Genomic DNA, 10,062 nt, shown 5'->3' with positions numbered 1-10,062 from the left:
TTTTATATATCAGCCACTGATTCCCCTGTCCTCCCTCCTCCCACCCCCAGCCTTCCCCCATCCCACCCCCCATTCCCACCTTCTCCAAGGCAAGGTCTCCTCTGGGGAGTCAGCAGAGCCTGGTACATTCAGTTGAGGCAGGCCCAATCCCCTCCTCCCTGCACCGAAGCTGAGCAAAGTGTCTCAGCATAGGCACTAGGTTCCAAAAAGCCAGCTCATGCACCAATGACAGACAGGTCAGGGTCCCACTGCTTGGGAGCCTCCAAAAAGTTCAAGCTAAACAACTGTCTCACTTATCCAGAGGGTCTAGTCCAGTTCCATGGGGGATCCTCAGCTATTGGTTCACAGTTCATGTGTTTCCATTAGTTTTGCTAGTTGTCTCTGTACTTTTTCCAATCATGGTCTCGCTATCTCTTACTCATATAATTCCTCTTCTCTCTCTCGTCGATTGGACTCCTGGAGCTCTGCCTGGGGCCTGGCCATGGATCTCTGCATCTGCTGCCATCAGTCACTGGGTTAGAGTTCTATCATGACAGTTAGGGTATTCAGCCATCCAATCACCAGAGTAGGTCAGTTCAAGCACCCTCTCGATCATTGCCAGTAGTCTATAGTGGAGTCATCTTTGTGGATTTCTGGGGACCTCTCTAGCACTCTGCTTCTTCCTATACACATGCTCAACTATGTTCATAGCAGCATTATTTGTAATAGCTAGAACCTGGAAATAACCTAGATGCCCTTCAACTGAAGAATGAATAAAGAAAATGTGGTGTATATACATAGTGGAGTACTACTCAGCAGACAAAAACAATGACATCATGAGGTTTGCAGGCAAATGGATGAAACTAGAAAATATCATCCTGAGTGAAGTAACCCAGATTCAGAAAGACAAACACGGTATGTACTCACTCATATGTGGATATTAGATGTAAAGCAAAGGATAACCAGACTGCAACTCAACTCCAAGGAGGTTACCTAGTAAAGAGGACCCTAGGAAAGACACAGGGATCGCCCAGCAATGATGAGATCTATATGAGCAAACTGGGGGTGAGGGGGGTGGTAATGGAGGGCAAGGGTCAGGGGAAAGAGAGCTTAGGGGAGTGGGAGGCCCTTGCTGGATCAGGAACTGAGTAGGAGAATAAGGAAAGAGATATCATGATAAATAAAATAAAATCTTGAAAGTCTGTCCTAGGTCTTTGGGCTATCCAGACTCAGGCTCCTGACCCTCCAGGCAGTGTAAGGTGTGGGCTTCCTCTTGTGGCATGAGTCTCAAGTTGGATCAGTCATTGGTTGGCCACTCCCACAAGTTCTGTACCACCTTTATCCCAGCACATTTTTCAGGCAGGGCAAACTATAGGTTGAAGGTTTGGTTGCTGGGTTGGTGTCCCAGTCTTTCCACTGGAATCCCAGCCTGGCCACAGAAGATGACCATTTCAAGCTCCATATATCCTGCTTACTAAGAGTCTTAGCTAGGGTCAAACTTGTGGATTCCTGGGAGTTTCCATTTCACCAGATTGATATCCCTGGGAGGACTACCCTTTTCTAGAGAAAAAGGAGGAGTGGATTTAGAGTGAGGGAATGTGGGGGGAGGGACTGGGAAGAGAGGAGGGAGGATAAACTGGGGTAAGAATGTAATATATAAGAAAATAAAAATCCTGAAATTATCAGTTAAATGGATGGATTTATAAAAAAAATCATCTTGAGTAAGGTAAGACAAAAGACAAAAAGTGGTATGTATTCACTTATATGTTAGTGGTTAAGTCTCTGATAAGTAGGCTACAATCCATATCACCACAGAAATTACATGTAGAATAAGGAACTAGGCATGAGGTGGGGTGGGATTGGATCACTGTAGGAAGGGAAAAATAGAATAGATAGTTACAGGTGGATAGGAAGACTGGAATGGGAGGATCAAATGGAGAGGGAGAAGGAAGAAAGGGCTTAGGAAGTGATTACAGAGAGGGACACTTAAACTAAGGGCCATTATAAAAACATAGTATAATAGAAGCTTTCTAAAATATACACACATATAAATATGATTTAAATGAAATTGCCAAAAAACAAAAGAGACAATGCCCCAACTGGACATCTCTCATCACTAGAAGCTTCTAGTACTGGGTATGGATTACATCTAATAGAGCTTTTGGCCAAAGGAGCCCCATGGGAACCCTCAAACAACCCAGACCATTGCTAAGGCTGCTTGTTGCTCTCCACAAATGGATGGCAAAGCCCCATTGCTTAAGACAACACCTCCACAACTCATTGACCATGGAGATGTTATGCTGGTTCATACCTTCACTCCTGCTGACTAGTGTTCATGGTGCCGGAAGGTGTTCTGCATGCAAACCAAAGGAGAAAGGTAAATGCCAACCCTGCTAAAAACCTTCTGATCAGTAATAGTGACCTATCAGCAAGATATGCCAGTGCAATAGTGGCACGAAGCTTGTAGGAGTAGCCAACCACTCTCTGATTGGAATTAATGCTCGCTACATGAGATGGAACCATCTCCAACAAGTCTCTCACGGCCTAGAACGTGAGATCAGATAGGGACCTATGGGAAAAGTAAGTGCTTCTATTTTGCTAATTTTCCTAAAGGAATATAGCCATAAAATGAGTCCTAGCAACATTCTTCTATACTTAGAGATCAGTGCCTTGCTCAACCATCACCAGAGAAGCTTCTTCCTGCAGTACATGGGAAGAAACAGAGGCCCATAGCTGGACAAGGTGCAGAGAACACCCAGTCCTAAGTGGGATGTCCCCATCAAATCTTTCCCCTCATGATCAGGGAACCCTGTGGAAGAGGAGTTGGAAAGATTGTAAGAGCCAGGGGGGGATGAAGGACACCAAGGAAACAAGGTCCTCTAAAGACAGCAGGACCAATGCACATGTGAACTCACAGGGACTGAGGCAGTATACACAGAGCCTGCATGGGTCTGCACCAGATGGGGTCCCAGAACTGAGAGAAGTGCACACAAGCCCCCAACCCTAACCCAAATGCCATCTCCAGGGGACAATCACTGGCAAATAAAAAACATTTTTCTCTAATGGAGTCTCACTGAGTATAAAGTCACTTTTAAGGACAGTCCCCATGCACAGAAGGACAACAGAAAATGAGCTCAGTGATTTTTTTTGTCTTTTTATGCTTCATTTGGCCATTTAAAAAAAAACAGGCAGGTACTTTGCTTATATATTATGGCTTCAATATTGCATTTTTAGGGAATTTCTGTGCATGTCAATGTGTGTGTCTTCATCTATATGTGTTTTTCTTTGGCTCTTTGTTCATTTGTTCGTTATGTCCTAATCAGGTTTGCTTGGTTTATTTTATATTATTATTATTATTATTATTATTATTATTAGATATGTTTGTTTTCTAATGAGATAGCAAGGAAGGATGTTGGTTTGGATGGGTAAGGAGGTGGGGAGGATCTTGGAGGAGTTGTTGGAGGGACAACCATAATCAGAATATATTCTATAAAAATCTATTTTCAATAATGCTACAAACTGCAAAAATATACAAAGTAGGATTTCGGCTGATTATGACAAAGCTAATACCTGGAAGAAGCCAAGGGCCTTCCAGAGGTCAAGCTGAGGCTCAAGGAACCTTGGTTATCAGCTGTTTCCTGCTATGAATTTATTGTGTGCTATTGTAGCTTTTGCATCATTTATTGGGCACCACTTCCCCTCTACTAAAGGAATATTTAGATAACTTGCGCTGACAGCTATGCACAGCCAGGACCCCAGTTCAAGTCTCCCTGTAATTATCGTCATTGGCAGCATCTGGCCAGGTCCATCCCCAGAGGGAGGAAAGTACCTTATCAGAAATAGCATCCAGACTACCCATTTGAGAAGGCCTGGCGGATGTGCCAATTAAGCTCCTTTCCCAAATGTTACCTCTAGTTCCAGATCTCCCTTTAACTATCACCAGAGGCAACTAGCTATACACAGGTTGCCTAGCGACTGAGCACTCTTTCCCCCACCCTGCAGAAAAACGGCAGATAGCTTGGACAGATAGGAGCCACAGGAATAAAGAAGGCAGTTTTATTTTCTCCCATTCACCTAGCAACTTATAGATTCTTAACATTTTCTACCAATCACGTTTAAGATTATAGCTGAGCACATAAGACCCCTCTTCTTAGATATTACCCAAATTTAGCCTTTAGTTAATTTGTTTCCCTATTAGTCACTTCCCTTTTGGGTTGCAAATGATAATTAACAATTACTGTCCCTCTATGTGATTCTTATCACCCCTCTGTTTGACCCTGGAAGCCTGACTTTGCACTGCCAAGAGATTACTGCTTGTAAGTGGATATATACTGGGACTCCCAGGGCACGAGAGGAGGAGGGAGATTATTTGGAAGAATAAATGACTGGACTAAGAGCTCTGTGTGCTGAGATTCTATTTCCCAAAAATAGTCCTTGCCATTCATAGTTCTCTCTCCTGAGCCCCTGGGATGTATAATATTAAGGCTGGTCCCTCTAATATCATACATGGCAATAAAAAATAAAATTTCACTACGGTAACTACAAATGAACGAACAAACAAACAATATACAAGAGAGGTTGGAGAGACGGCTCAGCAGTTAAAAGTACTTGCTGCTCTTGCAGAGGACCAGAGTTTGGTTCCCAGCATCTATACAGAATGAGTCACAACTGCCTGTAACTCCAACTCCAAGAGAAATTTCACCTTCTTCTGTGTCTGCAGGTACCATCATGTATGGATGGATGCATACATGCACTCAGGTGTGCTGTGGGATGTTCTGTATGTCAAATGTGTTGCTAATTAGTCAATAAATAAAACACTGATTGGCCATTGGCTAGGCAGGAAGTGTAGGCGGGACAAGGAGGAGAATAAAGCTGGGAAGTGGAAGGCTGAGTCAGAGAGACACTGCCAGCCGCCACCATGACAAACAGCATGTGAAGATGCTGGTAAGCCACGAGCCATGTGGCAAGGTATAGATTAATGGAAATGGATTAATTTAAGCTATAAGAACAGTTTGCAAGAAGCCTGCCACGGCCATACAGTTTGTAACCAATACAAGTCTCTGTGTTTACTTGGTTGGGTCTGAGTGGCTGTGGGACTGGCAGGTGATAGAGATTTGTCCTGACTGTGGGCCAGTCAGGAAAACTCTAGCTACAGGTGTAAGTTAAAAATTTTTAAAAATCTTTAAAATGTACAAAAACCGTGCAGAAAATTATAAACTTTTAGTGAGAGAAACACAAAGTCCTAAGTGAATGGAGAGAAATTACATTCATCATGTATAAAACTCATTCAAAATCTCAAATCTCTCTGTGTACATCCATACAAATGTTTATGTAACACTGTTGTCATATATTAAGGCTTTTATCAAAATAAAGTGACTAAGAATGCTAAAACTCTATTGAATTAACGTAATGATAGGATCCTTTACTTAAGATACTTTAAACACCCCACCAGAAAACTCTTAGATGTGACAAGTAGCTAAAGTAGCAGGATATAAAATTGACTTACAAATACCAGTTTTTTTGTACACACACACACACACACACACACACACACACACACACACACACAATAACAAACATGTTGAGAAAGAAATCAGAAAAACAATTCCATTTACAATAGCTTTAGAAACCAAAATCTTCAAGGTTAGTTTCTAAAAAGGAAGTCAATGAATAAAATCAAGAATTGAAAATGTGATTGCATAAAAATAAAAGATACATTTCCAGAGAAGAAACAACTAACTGAGCGAAGAGACCCTATAGAGAAGGGGGAAAGAATCTTTGCCAGCTTACTGAGGAAAATGAGACAAACATTTTCAGCACAAAAGAGCTTTCTGTTTTTAAAATTATTGTCACAAATGTGATACATAGCAATCAACAACATGCCTCAGTATCATTAAATGGGAAGCATTTACTGTTCATGCATCTCAACCCTGGTAGTGATTGGTCAGGTGCTTTCCAAATCTTGCACTTGTTCAAGGGTAATCTGATTTTATTCCAGTGGAAACCATTTCAGAATCTTGGTCCTCCAAATCAGTAAAGTAATAAATTTCCATTTTAAGATCTGTTCTAGCTGATCTAGGATGCTTTACTTGACTTGGTTCAGTTATCTTTCCTCTATCTGTTTCTTATCCTCCAACATAATAGTCCTGATATGTTCACATGTTGGTTTCTGAAACACAAGAACAATAAAATCCAATCTTAAGTACCTTTCAAATATCCTTTTTTTGGTATCATGTCTGCTAAGAACTCATGAGCCAAAGTAAATCGCATGCCCAGGCCCTGATTCAAGAAGTAATACATCACAGTCAGAACACAAAATGCCATTGTGTTGGGATAATTTTTTTGTTCACGTAGAAAGGAGGTTGTCACTCAAATTGTTTTTGCATTGATTATTCCTGGGAAGTTAAAAATATATGTAGCAGGAATCTTAAAAAGTTCTTATTAATAAAACAAACCCGGGCCAGGTATTGGGGTGAATACTGGAAGATCAGAGAGACAGAACAAGCCACAGCTAACCTCACCTGGCCAACTTCTCAGCTGATCTTGTTTCCTCAGACTGGAAGCCTCTGTGTCCTCATATCTGAATGGCTCTCAGCTGAACTGTGCTGCTCAAAACCTAAAAGCTTAACCATCCAAATGCTTCTAGTTTCTGGTCTTCACGCCTTACATATCTTTCTGTTTTCGCCAGCACTCCCTGGGATTAAAGGCTCACTGCTTGGGATTAAAGGCGTGTGTCACCATGCCTGGCTGTTTCCAATGTGGCTTTGAACTCACAGAGATCCAGAGGGATTTCTGTCTCTGGAATGCTAGGATTAAAGGCGTGAGTGTCACCATTTTCTAGCCTCTGTATCTAGTGGCTGTCTGTTCTCTGACCCCAGATAAATGTATTAGGGTGCACAATATTTTGGGGAGCACAATACCACCACAAATATATATCACTATTTTTGGGGGGAACCACTTATTTCTCTGGAGTTACTAACTTTAATATAGCAAATACAAAACACTTGCAAAGAAAGTGATGATCATCATAAGATATGATAAAGTTAAGGGGTACTGGATTATAATTATTAGTGTGGATTATCACAGAAAGAAAAATAGAAGAAATGGAGAGGGAGGGGAAGAGGGAGGAGGAAGACACTTGAGTTAGGAACAGGTGCTGAATTCAAAATTGCCATTCCGGCATTTACCAATACTGTTTTATTTGGCCAGAACTGTTTAAGAGACCTCCAAAACATACAGACTATTGCTGTTGCATTTGGTTACCCCCTAGAGCTAGAAAGTAAGTTCCTATTGCTAAAGAAACCATGCAATTCAGAAATAGGGCCCAGAAGCCCCTGAGTTTGAACTGACCAGAATAACCCCCAACCCTGAGGACTAGCTTTCATGGTATCAGGAAGTGCCATTCAAGGTTTCGAATGAGGAAGACAGTCAACATTCCAACCTAACTATGATACCTATGAACCTGATTAATGACCACTACTGCACAATAAACCTACAGGTGCAGTGGTGGCACACATACCTGGCAATAACCAACTACTCAAAGTGGACTTAAGATCCACTCAACAAGAAAGATATCAAGGCTGGTATTGGAAACCTAGCTAATATTTCATTACTAGTGAAGACATGGTTATTGGAGAAGAATCTACAACCTAGGAATATGTATGTACACACAAATATGTAGATGGCATGCAATAACAACTGACGAAAAAATAGGTCATTAATTTGAAGGAGAGCAGAGAGGATCATGTGGGAAGGTTTGTAGGGAGAAAAGGGAAGAAAGAAATGTTATAAGTAAAATATAATTTCAAAATTAGCAACAAAATGAAACATGAGTTTGGAGTATACATTCACCTGCAAAGTCTATATAAATTCACAAAACCATTACCATAAAAGTTTTTGTGTTGGTTTTAATGAAAATGGCCCCCATAGGTTTATATATTTGAATACTTAGTCCCTATTTGGTGGCATTATTTGGGAAAGATTAGGAGGTACGGACTTTGTTGGAGGAGGTATGTCAAGGGGATAGTCTTTGATGATTCAAAAGACTCATGCCATTCCCAGTCTCTTTCTCTGTTTCATACTCAGATACTGCTCCAGGACCATGCTTGCCTATCTAATATCATGCTCTCTGTCCTGATGGTCTGAAACTCTAAGTTCCAAATAATCTCTTTCTTTTATAAGTTGTCTTGGTCATGATATCTTATGCATCAATAGAAAAGTAACTAAGTCAAGTGTCCAAATTGATACCAACCAATGGGACCTGAGAAAAAATGAAAGTGTATTCCCTAAGGTTAGGCTACAAAGAACTTTCATGATGGAATTATTAAATGTGAATTATAATAAAAAATAAGCGTATAAAATATATTGCTATTACCTTGATCCAAGGTTTAGACAATATGAGCTTGCTTACTAACCTACCCACTGTTTCACTTGGCATCCTGCACTTTTGATCCTAGGTATGGGCCCCAGCCTAGTCTCCCTCTCACCCACTCCTCCTTAGGATGATGTTGCATCCTGTATCCACTTTTAGGACTCACTGCACTATGACCCAAGCTCCTATCACCCAGGGACAACCTGTAGAAACTAGTTATCCTTCTGCAGACTTTTGAAGAGCTGCAGCAAGAATGTTCTAGTCCTACAGAAGGTTTGCTCCTGGACTCAGAAGTTGCATTGATCCATAGTTGAGCAGGGACCACTTATGACACCACATTTGTACATGAACACAGAGTTACCCCAAGACTGAACCACAAGTGACATTCAGTTTGTCTACAACCTGATAAAATTGATGTAGCAGTGAACAAAGATCCAAACACCCACTCATCAAAGATGAAATCTGATATCCTCATCAAGAAGTACTATCAATGACCTAACTCAAGATATCTAGGTCCCATCACAAAAGCACAAACAATATGAATAACCCAAGTGACATCATACGGAAATTAGTATGCCCATTGTAATGCTCCCTGAGAAAAACAGCTTAGTTGATTAAAAAATACAACTCAAAGAAGATATGCATGCAATCCAGAATGAAGAGCGAGAAAACAAACAGGTGAAGTTAAAAATTCAAGATATGAAAACAGAACTTAATATAGGACTACTTTTTTGTATATTTTATTAGTTCTTTGAGAGTTTCAGGTTTCACACAATGCACTTTAAACATATTCTCTTCAGATCTTTCCAGATCCACTCTCTTCCCCATCCACTCAAGGCTGTGTCCTTCGAGACCAATTTGTGCTACTCCAAATATGGTCAACTTACCAAGGGCTACACTCTTAGAGAAAATTGGTTTTTCCTTTCTTATAGCTAACAGCATCCAATTGCTCCACAGCTATGGGTGGGATTGTATGGCTAACTCTCCTCCTTATGTTGGAGTTTGGTTTGACTTGGGTTTGCATAGGTTTTATACATGCAGTCACACGCACTGTGAGTTCTTTTTTTTTTCCACTGAGTTCCTATGTGCAGCTATTCTGCTGTGTCCAGAAATTGTTGCCTTGTAGTGTTGCATCAACTCTGACTCTTAGACTCTTTTTGCTCCCTCTTCCAAATGATCCCTGAGTCTTGGGAGGGTATACATTCCCTTCTACACTGAGCATTCTGCAGTCTCTTATTTTATATTCCTTAACCAGTTGTGTCTCTCTGTTAATCACCTTCCAAATACAATAGAAACTTCTCAGGTGAGGGTAAAAGATGCATTGATCTATGTACATAATGATAAATTATTAGGTGTCATTTAATGATACATTGATTTCACAGCATAATAGCCAGGTATGGGTTTTATCTTGTGAAGGAGGACTTGAAATCTAACTCAAAAGTGGTTGATTACTCTCCTGATTTTTGTACCAATATCACACCAATCAGCATGTCTTCACAGGTCATTCAGAGCTATCAGAGATCACAGCTGAGTATAAATTATGATTATGTTTCCTCCCCCAGTACCCTGAATAATACCTTTCATTATTATGAGCTCTCCAGGACATTACTGGCTTGATTTCATCATGTTTGATGACTCAAGTATATAGTATCTTCAGCAATAGGGGCTTACCATCAAGTTCTGGAAGGTAACAAAGATCAATGGCAGTAGCC

This window comes from Peromyscus eremicus, chromosome 6 (assembly GCF_949786415.1).
Source record: "Peromyscus eremicus chromosome 6, PerEre_H2_v1, whole genome shotgun sequence".
In the NCBI taxonomy this organism is placed as follows: domain Eukaryota; kingdom Metazoa; phylum Chordata; class Mammalia; order Rodentia; family Cricetidae; genus Peromyscus; species Peromyscus eremicus.
This window is presented reverse-complemented; position numbering follows the sequence as displayed.